Raw genomic sequence first — 13,967 nt, 5'->3', positions numbered from 1 at the left:
CATTACTCAAAGATCCTGAGTTTATCAGCTACTTTAAAAGAGAATGGTCCTTATATCTAGAAAATAACGACTTGCCAGAAACTTCAGCAAGTGTTCTTTGGGAAGGAGGAAAAGCAGTAATGAGAGGGGAAATAATTTCCTTTTCTTCTCATAAGAAAAAGAAGGAAACTTTGAGAATGTCAGAGTTAGAACTCAGAATTAAATCCTTAGAGGACGCTTACCATGTCTCCCCAGAAGAACACACACTAAATGCTATAAGGAAAGCTAAACTTGAACTTAATGAAATAATAGATAAAAAGACGCAATTCTTGGTGCAAAGACTTCGCTTGGAGAATTTTGAGCATGGCAACAAATCTGGAAGGTTCCTGGCTAATCAGTTAAAAACAAACAAGGAGAAATCAACCATCTCCTCTGTCAGAGATCCAGAAGGAAACATCAGCCACGACCCTGACAAGATAAATAACACTTTCAAAGAATTCTATAAAACATTATATACATCACAACTAACTACAACAGATAACAATATTGATAAATTTCTTAGTAACATCAATCTTTCAAAATTAAAACATGAAAATAAAATGGTCTTGGATTCCCCCCCTTTCAGTCGGCGAACTCCACGAAGCTCTCCAGCATATGCCCAACAATAAAGCTCCAGGTCCTGATGGTTATCCAGCAGAATTCTACAAAGAATTCTGGACAATGCTGGCACCCTGTTAGAGTAAGCGAAGTTGACAATTTAAAGTTAACAGTTTAAACTTTCTCCCTTAAGGATGGGTAATGATTTGCGGTCTCACCCACCCTGCAGAGGACAGGATGTGGTGGTCACAGCTCTGTGTGATAAGGGTCATAAAGTGTTGTATGCTAATGTGTTTCCCTGTTTGAAGGTTCTCGGTCTCACCCACCCTGCAGAGGACAGGATGTGGTGGTCACAGCTCTGTGTGATAAGGGTCATAAAGTGTTGTATGCTAATGTGTTTCCCTGTTTGAAGTTTGCGAGAACTTTGCTTGCTCTTCTGAAGTGTGATAGCTGCTCAATAAAAAGGGTGCACTGGGGTTGAGACTTCGGAGTTGACACCAGACACTCTCTGAGTGCTGAACCAGAGTCTCTCCCCATCGCGATGAAGCTGACTTCACTCTGAGTTCTTTGTGTCTTATTTTATGATAGAAAAATACCCATCACACCCACTTTCTACAATATGATATTAGAAATAAGGGAAAAACAGAAAATACCTTCAAATATGAACCTAGCCAATATTACTCTACTATTAAAACCAGGTAAAGACCCGACACTTCCATCCAGTTACCGTCCAATTTCATTAATAAATGTAGATCTCAAAATAATTAGCAAAGCTTTGGCCAGAAGAATAGAAAAAATAACCCCTCTAATAATACATCCTGACCAAACAGACTTTATTAAAGGTAGACATTCTTCTACTAACATGTGTAGATTAATTAACATCATAGATTATTCTACTCTACATAATCTGGAATCCACAGTCATTTCTTTAGACGCAGAAAAAGCATTTGACCCAGTAAACTGGAAATTTTTATTTGCAACATTAAACAAATTTGGGTTTTGGTCTTTCATAGATTGGATAAAAATATTATATAACAACGCAAATGCATGTGTGAAGACCAATGATCAAACCTCTCCAAGCTTCTGTTTGCAGAGAGGCACCAGACAGGGCTGCCCGCTTTCTCCATCACTCTTTGCTATTTTTATTGAACCCCTAGCTGCTGCCATAAGACAAAATAAAGAGATTAAAGGAATCCATGCCAAAAATATAGAACACAAGATAAGTCTTTATGCTGATGACGTATTACTTTTCCTCCAGAACATCTCTTCCCCAGACAATCACACTTATTAACACATTCTCATCAATATCTGACTACTCTATTAACTGGTCTAAGACTATTATTATGCCCATCAACTGTGACCTACAAAACACACCCAATACTACAATACAGTCTGGAAACATTAAATATCTAGGCATAAACATTTCCCCCGGGTTATCAGAACTGACAAAGCTAAATTATGTCCAGCTACTTAAAGCAATAGAGGATGATCTCTCACGGTGGAGGTGCTTACCCATATCACTCATGGGGAGGGTTGCCACAGTTAAAATGATGGTTCTATCTAAAGTAAACTACCTGTTTTCAATTATACCCACTAGACCATCCTCCAGCTGGTTTAAGTCACTGGACTCACATATATCAAAATTTTTATGGAAAAATACGCCATCACGTATCAGTCTAAAAACTTTACAACAGACTAAAGATAGAGGCGGATTGGAGCTACCCAACTTTAATCACTTTTTCTTAGCTAACAAGCTGCAGTATATCTCCAAATTGTCATGTTTTGGTGTGTGTCTGAGTTTGCAGGTCAGGGTGAGCAGGTTACCATGGGGACTGAGGGCGGAGTCTGGAGCCACAATTGCTGCCACCTGTCTCACATCAGCAGGCTCATTATCTAACTCTACTCCCTGCTATTTAGGGGCAAGCAGGAGCTCCAGTCTTCGCCAGATTGTCACACTTTACTGCGTGGTAACCAGGCCATTTCCCAAGTCTTGTGTCTTGTTCTCAGTGAAGACTCTCTTTAATATCTGTATTCCTCAGCTCTAGATCTCGATCCCCTGGATAACCACAGCACCCAGGATATTAACCAACTGCTTGCCAAGCCGACTGCCTGCCTGCTCGCCCTGCCTGCAACCGAACACTCTCACCACCTCCCAGTTACCCCCTCCAGCTCTAGCCTTTCTCTGGAATTCAGTAAGCCGCAGCCACAACAGATATCATCAGGCTCTTTGTCAGACCCACACTAATCCTCAGTCTCTTCACAGAAAGACCCACCGGACCTGGACCTTGCCACTCACAATCACTGTAATAAATATTGTTTGCATCTTACCTCATCTCTCCGAGTGTTACTGCATTTGGGTCCGGTTCCTGGTACTACGGTCTCCGACCGTGTCAGTACAATCTGGCCAAAACATGGACCCAGCAGACGCTCTTCATTCTGCCCTCGCAGGGCAAGGAAAACTCCTGGGAGAGCACGAAAAAGCTTTGCGCCTCCTCGGAGAACAACAGGGTCTATGCAGCCATCGCCTGGACAAAGTATCTGAACAGTTGCAGTGTATTTACCAATTACTATCTGCTTCTTCTCCAGCAGCCACCGGATCTTCTCCTACTGCCACCCTGACTGGACCTCCTGTTACATCCGATCCAGTCTTCCGTGACGCCGCTTTCCCCACGCCTGAGCCGTTCTCCGGGGACGTAAGCAAATGTGGAGGTTTTCTACTACAGTGTTCCTTAGCCATTTCTCGTTCTCCCCGATCTTTTCCCTCAGATACAGCCAGGATATCCTACGTCATCGCCCTCCTCCGTGAAAAAGCGCTTGCATGGGCGTTAGCCTATTTCCAAACACGCACCATTGACTCGACTCTGTTTTCCTCCTTCCTAGAAGACCTCCGCCTTACCTTCGATCATCCCTTGAAAGGAGCAGACGCAGTCAAACGTCTGCTAAACTTAAGACAGGGAAGCCAACCCGCAGTGGACTTCGTGGTGGACTTCCGGGTTCTGGCAGCAGAGACTGGCTGGCCGCCGGACGTTCTGAAGGGGGTTCTGCTCAATGCACTCAGCGATCAACTAAAGGATCAGCTTGCTCTGCGGGAGGAAGCAGCCACGTTCGAGGACCTGGTTGTCATGGTGATCCAAGTGGACAACCGGTTAGCCGAGAGACGTCGCGAACGAGGTTTTCGCAATTCTCAGCCCAGTAGGAGGACAGCAGCTGGGCTGGAAGCTCCGCCTCCGGTTGCCAGCGGCGCTTTTCCGGCTCTGCCCGTACCAGACGAACGAGGAGAGCCGATGCAGTTGGGACGCGCTGGAATAACAGCCGAAGAACGCCAACACCGAGCCCGCAATCATTTGTGCTTTTATTGGGGTTCTTCATCGCACGTTGTTACCGGATGTCGGTTGCGGCCAAAAGACAGCGCCCGCCAGTAGAGGCAGGAGTACTGGTGGGCGGGGTTCAACAGCCACATCCTCCACGTTGCATTTTTGCCGTCACACTCACGATAGCGGGAGCAGACCATCAGCTACAGGCTCTAGTTGACTCAGGAGTGGAACAGAATTTAATGGATCCAGGAACGGCTCAAAGACTCGGCCTCTCCCCCGTTGCGCTGACAACACCTATCTCGGTTACGGCTTTGGATGGTAGGCTTCTCACCACCATTACTCATTCTACTGGTCCACTTTCTCTCCTGGTTTCTGGTAACCACAGGGAGACTGTAAATTTCCTCCTGTTCCCCGTGGCTAATGTCCCTCTCATCTTAGGTTACCCCTGGTTAGCCTTGCACAATCCTCACATAAATTGGAGTCAAAACCGCATAGAGAGCTGGAGTCTTTTCTGTCTGTCCAACTGCCTTAGATCAGCACGTCCACCCACTAATTCACCAGGTCATCCGCCCGAGAGTCCGGTGGATTTATCATCCGTTCCAGCAGTCTACCACGATCTGGGCGAGGTTTTCAGTAAAGACAGAGCTAAATCCCTACCACCACACCGGCCCTATGACTGTGCCATAGACCTTGTCTCGGGAGCGACTCTCCCCGGTAGTAAACTGTATAACGTATCCAAACCCGAGCGTGAGGTACTGGAAAACTACATCCACGAATCACTAGAGGCAGGCCTCATCAGACACTCCTCTTCTCCCCTCGGTGCGGGATTTTTCTTTGTACAAAAGAAAGATAAGACCTTGCGGCCCTGCATAGATTACCAGGGGTTAAACCATATCACCATAAAGAACAAATATCCTTTACCATTGATCTCATCTGCTTTTGAACCCATTCAGGGAGCCAGAATCTTCACCAAACTGGATCTGCGCAACGCTTACCACTTGGTCCGGATAAAAGAGGGCGACGAGTGGAAAACTGCCTTCAACACTCCCCTCGGGCATTTTGAATACCGGGTCATGCCCTTTGGACTCACAAACGCTCCTGCCGTTTTCCAAGCCTTGATAAACGACGTCTTACATGACCTTCTGCATCATTTTGTTTTTGTATATCTCGATGACATTCTCATTTTCTCCCGAACTCTAACAGAACACCAACTACATGTGCGCCTGGTCTTGCAGCGACTGCTGGAGAATCGTCTGTATGTCAAAGCTGAAAAATGTGACTTCCACGTCTCATCAATCTCCTTCTTGGTTACATCTTCCAGGGCGGGCAGGTGAAGACGGACCCGACGAAAGTCAAGGCTGTCGCCGAGTGGCCCACGCCCACCAACAGGAAAGAACTGCAACGTTTTCTTGGGTTTGCTAATTTTTATCGACGGTTCATTAGAAATTACAGCATGGTTGCAGCTCCACTCACCGGGTTAACATCAGTGAAGAGTCCATTCATCTGGACCCCGAAGGCTGAACAGGCCTTCGGCAACCTAAAGGAACGCTTCATCACCGCTCCAATCCTGGTACAGCCGGATCCTGAACGACAGTTTGTCCTAGAAGTGGACGCCTCCGATTCTGGGGTGGGAGCGGTGTTGTCCCAGCGATCAGGTAAGGGGGACAAGTTGCACCCCTGCGCCTTTTTCTCCAGACGTTTAACCAACTCTGAACAGAACTACGACGTGGGCAATAGAGAGCTGTTAGCGGTTAAGCTAGCCCTGGAGGAATGGCGGCACTGGCTTGAGGGGGCAAAACATCCTTTCCTGGTATGGACGGACCACCGAAATTTAGCATATCTACAGAACGCTAAGAGATTGAACGCCCGTCAAGCCCGCTGGTCACTGTTCTTTAACCGATTCAACTTTTCTATTTCTTACCGCCCAGGGTCCCAGAACACCAAACCCGATGCTCTGTCCAGGATCTATGCCACAGATAAGGAGACCACGGAGCCGGTGCGCATCCTTCCTCCATCGGTGGTTGTTGGTGGGGTTTCATGGCAAGTGGAGGATGAGATTCGCCAGGGGCTGCTTGCGGACCCGGACCCTGGGCACGGCCCTCCCAACCGCCAGTACGTGCCGACACCGGCTCGTTCCGCAGTTCTGCACTGGATTCATTCCGCCAAGTTCACTTGCCATCCCGGGATCCACCGTACCATCAGGTTACTCAGGAGGCGTTTCTGGTGGTCATCACTGCAGGCGGACGCCAAGGAATACGTCTCGGCCTACGCAGTCTGCGCCCGGAACAAGACCTCCAATCAACCCCCGTCAGGCTTGCTACAACCGTTGGAGGTCCCAGGCCGGCCTTGGTCGCATATCTCTCTGGACTTCGTCACCGGCTTGCCTCCTTCACAAGGTAAAACCACCATTCTCAAGGTTATAGATCGCTTTTCTAAAGCCGCACATTTCATCCCTCTTGCCAAGTTGCCCACTTCCACGGAGACAGCGGATCTACTGGTGGACCACGTTTTTCGCCTCCACGGTATCCCCACGGACATCGTCTCAGACAGGGGCCCTCAGTTCGTCTCCAGAGTGTGGAAGACGTTTTGCTCTGCCCTGGGGGCTAAGGTCTCGCTGAGCTCCGGTCACCATCCCCAGTCCAACGGCCAGACGGAACGGCTGAATCAGGAGCTTGAGGCTGCCTTGCGCTGTGTTGCGTCCGATAATCCCGCCTCCTGGAGCCGCTACATAAGCTGGATCGAGTATGCCCACAATTCCCTGTCCTCTTCTGCTACTGGTTGTTCCCCGTTTGAGGCCTCTCTGGGTTACCAGCCCCCGTTGTTCCCCACGGAGGAGCGGGAACTGGACGTCCCATCTGTGCAGCATCACCTGCAACGGGTGCAGCGGGTGTGGACCCGGACGAGAGCGGTCCTGCTGCGCACTGCTGAGCGCAACAAACGCCAGGCTGATCGTCGCCGCCGTCCTGCCCCCACATACTCACCTGGCCAGAAGGTGTGGCTATCCGCCAAGGATATCCCTCTGCGGAATATGCCTCCTAAGCTGGCTCCTCGCTTCATTGGTCCCTACGAGGTCGTCTCCTTGGTGGGGTCTTCCGCCGTTCGACTCCGTCTTCCTTCCTCGCTCAGGGTTCATCCCACCTTTCATGTGTCCCAGATCAAGCCTGTCTTGACCAGTCCTTTGTGCCCTCCGGCCGGGCCCCCTCCACCCGCCCGGGTCGTTGGTGGCGCTCCGGCCTTTACGGTCCGTCGCATCCTGGATGTTCGCCGCCGCGGCCGTGGGTTTCAGTATCTGGTGGATTGGGTCGGTTACGGTCCGGAGGAGCGGTCTTGGATTCCCCGGCGTTTCATCCTGGATCCTGCCATGGTGTCTGCTTTCCACCGTTCCCGGCGGCGGGCGGCTGTTGGGCCGCCTGGGGGCGTCCCTTGAGGGGGGGGTACTGTCATGCTTTGGTGTGTGTCTGAGTTTGCAGGTCAGGGTGAGCAGGTTACCATGGGGACTGAGGGCGGAGTCTGGAGCCACAATTGCTGCCACCTGTCTCACATCAGCAGGCTCATTATCTAACTCTACTCCCTGCTATTTAGGGGCAAGCAGGAGCTCCAGTCTTCGCCAGATTGTCACACTTTACTGCGTGGTAACCAGGCCATTTCCCAAGTCTTGTGTCTTGTTCTCAGTGAAGACTCTCTTTAATATCTGTATTCCTCAGCTCTAGATCTCGATCCCCTGGATAACCACAGCACCCAGGATATTAACCAACTGCTTGCCAAGCCGACTGCCTGCCTGCTCGCCCTGCCTGCAACCGAACACTCTCACCACCTCCCAGTTACCCCCTCCAGCTCTAGCCTTTCTCTGGAATTCAGTAAGCCGCAGCCACAACAGATATCATCAGGCTCTTTGTCAGACCCACACTAATCCTCAGTCTCTTCACAGAAAGACCCACCGGACCTGGACCTTGCCACTCACAATCACTGTAATAAATATTGTTTGCATCTTACCTCATCTCTCCGAGTGTTACTGCATTTGGGTCCGGTTCCTGGTACTACGGTCTCCGACCGTGTCACAAATGGCTTAAACCTAGCAGTCTGGATGAATCATGGTTAGATGTAGTGCAAATATTGTGTGAGGATCTGTTTGTCTCTGACCTGCCATTCATCAGCTCAACCATCAAAACACATAAGTGTTTTAAAAGCATCAATATCAGTTCCTCTTTAGTGGCTTGGTGGGATTTTCTAAAAATAACCAAATCCTCATTTTTTCCATGTAAGTTTACACCCCTCTGGAACAACCCTGACATCCTGCAAAACAAAAAACTTATCAATTTTACTCAATGGAAAAGTAAAGGAATAAAACAGTTAGAACATATAATAGAAAATGGAAATTTCTTGTCATTTAATATTCTCACTTCACAATATGGAATGAGTAGCAAAACATTTTTAGAATATCACCAGCTTAAATCTATATGTAAAAAATATACCATTAATCAATTAAACTTACAGCTACCTATTAGGATGGCAGAATTCATGAATCTCAATGCCCCAAAGCTATTATCAAAAACATATAGACTATTATCAAAACTAGAAGACTCAATCTGTCTTCCAATTTCAAAATGGGAGGGTGACTTATCCAGTAACTTTTATAAAGATAAATGGTCACAAATATGTTTAAACACCTTTAAAATGACTAAAAATTCAAATATGCAACTAATACAATTCAAAATTCTGCATAGAACTCATTATACAGGACAAAGGATGTTCAGGATGGGTCTGTCACAATCAAACATCTGCACACACTGCAATGAAAACACACCAGATAACTACCTCCATGCCTTGTGGTCCTGCACACCTGTCCACAGGTTCTGGCTTCAGGTATGTGTGGACATGTCAACATGGTTTAAATGTAATATTCCTACAATCTCCGCACTATGTCTACTAGGTGACTTGGGTGACATTAATATGGCAATTAACTCTGCACACATGATACGCACAGCATTATGCATCGCAAAGAAAACTATCCTTGTGAACTGGAAAAACAAAAATAATCTGTGTATTCAGCAGTTTAGGAATCTCTTAGTTGACCACATCAGTAATGAGACAATGTCTGCCTCCTTAAAGAACTATTCGGCTGAATCTCATTCCTTCTGGTCCCCTGTGCTTAGTTCCATCACTTAGTGTAGGTGGAGGACTGTGACCTCGTTGCTATGGGGGTTTGAGAAAGGGCCAAGAGTGACTGGCGGTTGCGGGTGGTTGCCCGTGATGCGGGACCGGGCTGCTCTGCGGTGGGGGTGGCTCTGAGTCTGGCCCCGTTGGGGGCTGTGGGGGCCAGCGGTTGGAGTCGACTCGTGGCGGGGGGTGAGGCCACTGGTGGTGCCTGGGTTGGTGGGCCTCGGTCCTGAGCCGGGTGGCCGGGCTATTCTGGGGCAGGCTGGGCGGGGGTTCTGGGCTCTGGTGCCTGGGGGTGGTCCTCCTCCCTCCGGGGTTGTGGGCTCCGTATGTGCCTGGGGTCTGGGCCTGCCCGGATGTGCTGCCATGGTGTGGGTTGGTGCATGTCCTGGTGTCTGGTTGACACCCTGGGACCCAGGGTATGGCCCGGGGGCAGGGGGGGGGGTGTAGGGGTTTGAAGGAGGGCTGAGTGGGATTCGGGGGATTATAGGGGCAGGTGCTAGGGTGTGAGACAGGGATGCTTGTATGTTGTGTGTGTGTCTATACTTTGGATGTTTCTGTGAATGGGGGGGTATGTTTGTGTGCGTGCGTATGCATGTGTTAGGATGAGTGGGGTGTGAGAGTGGGAGGGTTGGATGCTGTGCGAGTGTTTATATTTTTTGGGTGGGGCTGAGAGGGCATATGTGAGTTATGATGAGTGGGAGTGTGCAAGGAAATAGGTGTGTGCATGTGTTTCTGTGTGTGGTTGGGGCGGGGTTAAGTGCACTTGTGGGGGGGGGCTTGGGCGGGCCTGGGGGTGGTGGGCCGTGGGTCTGCCGCTGTCCCCATCCTCTCATTCCCCGTTAGGGGTGTGGGAGGGTGGGAACTTTCTGGGGTGGGTGGCGGCTCACTGGCTGCGGTCCCTGAATGGCCCGGTTGTGGGGGGCTCTCCTGGCCTGTCTTGCCCTGGGGGGCCTCCTGGGGAGCGGGGGTGCCCAATGCCACTAGAGGCTCATCATCCAGAGGGAAGTTTGCTTCCCTCTGTACGTACATCCCCGGACCCCTCTTACTTCCCGCTCTCTCTGTCTCACACACAAACACACACACACACACACACATGTAGGGAGTTGGGCGGCATGGAGCCATGCGGGGTGGAACGGAGGAGACCATTCAGTAGGTCTCCTTGGATGCACCCCGTGGCAACTCGCCTCTCAGTTTTAATTACACCAAGACACCAAAACACAAGAAACACAACGCACAAACAACACCTGGGGGGCATGGCATGCGGTGCATGTCAGGCGGGACCACTTAGGTGGCCCGGCTCCCGGCTCATTGCGGTCACTGCCCCTCAGTTTTAATTGCACACAACACACTCTACCTAAACAGTCAGGAGTGGGGAGGGAGAGGGTATTGTCTGCCTGGGGTGTCCCCCATGGGGCATGGTGGGTGGGTTGTGTGTGGCATGACTGTGTGGTGGTGAGTGATTGTGGGTGGGGGAAGGGGGAGGGTGTGAGTGTGGGGTGCAGATTGGAGTAGGTGGGGAGTGGGGGGAGGGGGCCGATAGCACCCTGGTTCCCGGGGTGTGCGGCTGGAACATCGGGGTGTGTGCTGGCCTACGCCGGGTGGCTGTCTGGGGGGGCCTGGTCCTCCTAGGCATGTTGCGGGCCCTCTACCTTTGGGGGGTGGGGCGGCCGCCTCTGGGCTACTGGGGCCCTGGGCCCTTCACTTGGGCTGCCCTGGGTAGCCGGTCCTTGGCGGGGCCAGCGGCTGCTGACCTTGGCCCACTGGGGCCTGTGCCCCAGGACCGCGGGGGGCTCTTGCTGGGGCTCTCCTCTGCCGCCCTTTGGGTGGGGCTGGAATCATCTTCGCGGTGGGGTGGCTTGGGTTGGTGCTCCGGGTCTGCTGCTGGGGGCCCAGGCCTCTGACCCTGGTCTGCCTCTGGCCTCCGTGGAGACGTGGTCACATTTGCATGATCTCACTCACCACTCTTCATCACTGACCACTCCTTGTTTCTCATGCTCTGCATGCTGACACAGTCACTGAGTTGTCCAGTGGGTTTTTATACTAAGCGATAATTATTTTTCTTTATTTTTCCTGTGAGTTAGTATGTAGTCGCTGTTATGTCTTTTTGATTTGGTTATTATTTAAAAACTCTTAATGGCTAGTTTTTTTTTCTGTGTGTGTTTCTGCTTTTGTAAAAGTTGTAGGAAATTTTCTGGTGTGTTCATGTACAGGTGTAACAGTTTGTTGTCTGGTGATGGTGTGGATTGAAGGGTCGTTGCCTTCTGTCTGTGATCTTTTTGCCTCCTTTCTTCTTTCCCTTTTGCTCTTTTTGCTATTTTCCATCTTTTTCTGTCCCCTCCGGTCAGGTCCAGCAAGATTACATAGATTCCGTGATTTAAAGTAAATAAATAAAGAAATTAATCACAATATCAAGAGGAGCCTTACCCATAGGCCTCCCCTTGGCAGAGAAAATTTGTTCAGCACGATACAGCAACCAGATTATCATTTTGCTTGCTATAATGCTGGACAGGACAAGTTAAAAAAAAAAGAAGAAGATTATTAACCACAAATAAACCAAAAGAAGTGCCTGAACCATGAATGGACCACAAAATATTCTGGGTCAATGACAGCTTGTATGTAAACAGTCCTATTCAGACACCATCAGACCCAGGCGATACCGAACCCATGACACTGTTTATATTGCATATACACACCACTGTTGTCAACTGTTCTTTCTATAAATTGTTTTGAAGGAATTACCATTTCATGATTGTACTTAAATGCCTTACATTCATGATATATCATTGTATTGTGAACTATAGACATTTTGTGTCAGTTTCACCGTAAAGTTGAATATTCCTAACTTAGTAGTGAATAGTATGTATATATGCATATATATGAGACATGGTATCCTGGAATTGTATTGCCAAGTGTTTTTCAAGATATTGATTTATTCTCAGTTTGTTTACCCTCTCCTGGTTTTTTATCTTTCCAGTGCTGCTCCTACAACACACACCACTCCAATTGTGTTTTACTGAGATGTGTTAAATTTAAGGTTAACTATTAAAGAAATAAATAAATAAAAAATTTCCTATTGTTGGCATTTTATTGCTGCTAAACACAACATGACAACATATCAGTCCTTAGGACTTTTATCAACTCACCTCCAAGCAAGTCAACAACTTTCAGGACCGATTACAGTTTGCCGGTCGTACCGTTCTTGGTGTTGAAGACGCCATCATCTACCTGCTTCAGAGCCCACTCTCACCTGAACCAATCAGGCGGCAGTTTGGGGATCATGTTTTTCAATTTCTCAAGTGCTTTTGATAAAATTCAGCTGCTCTGTTGTGAGAAGCTCCATGAATTCCAGGAAGATACCTCCGTGGATTTCCTACTCCAAAACAGCTGACTCAAATTAATGAGTCATTGGGCAGAACTTTTAGGCTGTTGGACTAATTTAATTTGAGCTGGGTGTGTTGCCGTAGGGAGACCAAGAAAACCTGCAAGGCTGTGTCACTTGTGGGCCCAAACTGAGTAGCCTAGAGAAGAGCAGTCTAGAGGAAAGAACTGAGCATACTTCTTAAGGAAGCTAAAATCATTTGATGTCTGATTGTTTTATGTCTTTTGTAAGTCTGTTGTAGAAAGTGCAATCTGCTTTCCATCATCTGCTGGGGTAGCAGAACCAGAACCTGAGACCTAAAGAAAGTGATCAAACCAATTAGTTCTGGAGCAAAGGGAGATGTGACTGTCCAGAGGAAAATACTGCATAAGCTGCTGGACACAAAGGACAACTGCACACCCTCTACACAACACTGAGGAAACAGTATGTTCAATCAGTCTTTCTTGGGTTTGCTTGAATGCAGAAAAGTATAAGTTCTACCTAAAAAATCAGTTAGACACCTGCAGCTTATTCAGAACAATGCTGCTCAAGTCTTCACTAAGACCAAGAAAGTGGACCACATCAGTCCAGCTCTAAGGTCTTTACAATGGCTGCCTGTTTGTCAGAGAACAGACTTTAAAGTTCTGCTGCTTATCTATAAAGCTCTGAATGGTTTAGGACCAAAATACATCAGTGACCTCTTGACCCAGTATGAACCTACCAGAACCCTCAGGTCATCTGGACACAGTTTCTTATCAGTTCCCAGATTCAGAACCAGACATGGAGAAGCTGCATTCAGCTTCTATGCTTCACATGTCTGAAACAAACTCCCAGAAAGCCTCAGACTATGGAGTCCTGGAGTAAGGTAAGTAGGACTAATAGAGGACACCTGGTTTGTTTTTAATCTGGGGTGATTATAATAGCATGCCAAGCTTAGAACTCAAAGCAATAACAACAGTTAAAATATGACAGCCTTACACAAGCAATAACAAATATACCAATTCAACATGATGAAAACTTGTAAAATGTATAAGACCAGCAGTGTCCCCCATCTTAACTGCAGTAGGGTGCCTCTCAGATTTGCTGGGATTTAAATGTACTGACATTCAATTATTGTTTAAACTCTTTTAAAAAAAGATGAAACTTTAAGGCATGTGTGGAGCCTGTTTGAGTCTAGTTCAGCATTTACTAACTGGAGAGATTTGATCTCCAGGTGCATTGTCTGGATGTGCTGGTCTGGTTTTTAGGGCCCTGATAATGTTGTTACTAATATTAGTTTCATTATTATATGATTACATGTATTCTGAAAGTCTGATTTTGGTCAGACTAAAACAATTGTTGTTTTTTCTATTGTCTTGTAAACATGCTGATTTAAAGTTGTTTTCTGTATTTTGTATAAAAAGGTTTTTCCTTATTACAAACAAAGCAAAAAGCAATATTAAAAGAGTTTTAGCTTCCTACTACGGAGGTACAGTGAATGCAGCATCATTGGAAGTTAGGTGGAGAAGACAGACAAGTGTTTTAATTTATTTGTTTTAATATCCATACAGTTAGTTTTA

Source organism: Melanotaenia boesemani, chromosome 5, assembly GCF_017639745.1.
Source record: "Melanotaenia boesemani isolate fMelBoe1 chromosome 5, fMelBoe1.pri, whole genome shotgun sequence".
Lineage (NCBI taxonomy): Eukaryota > Metazoa > Chordata > Actinopteri > Atheriniformes > Melanotaeniidae > Melanotaenia > Melanotaenia boesemani.
Note: the sequence above shows the minus strand (reverse complement) of the source record.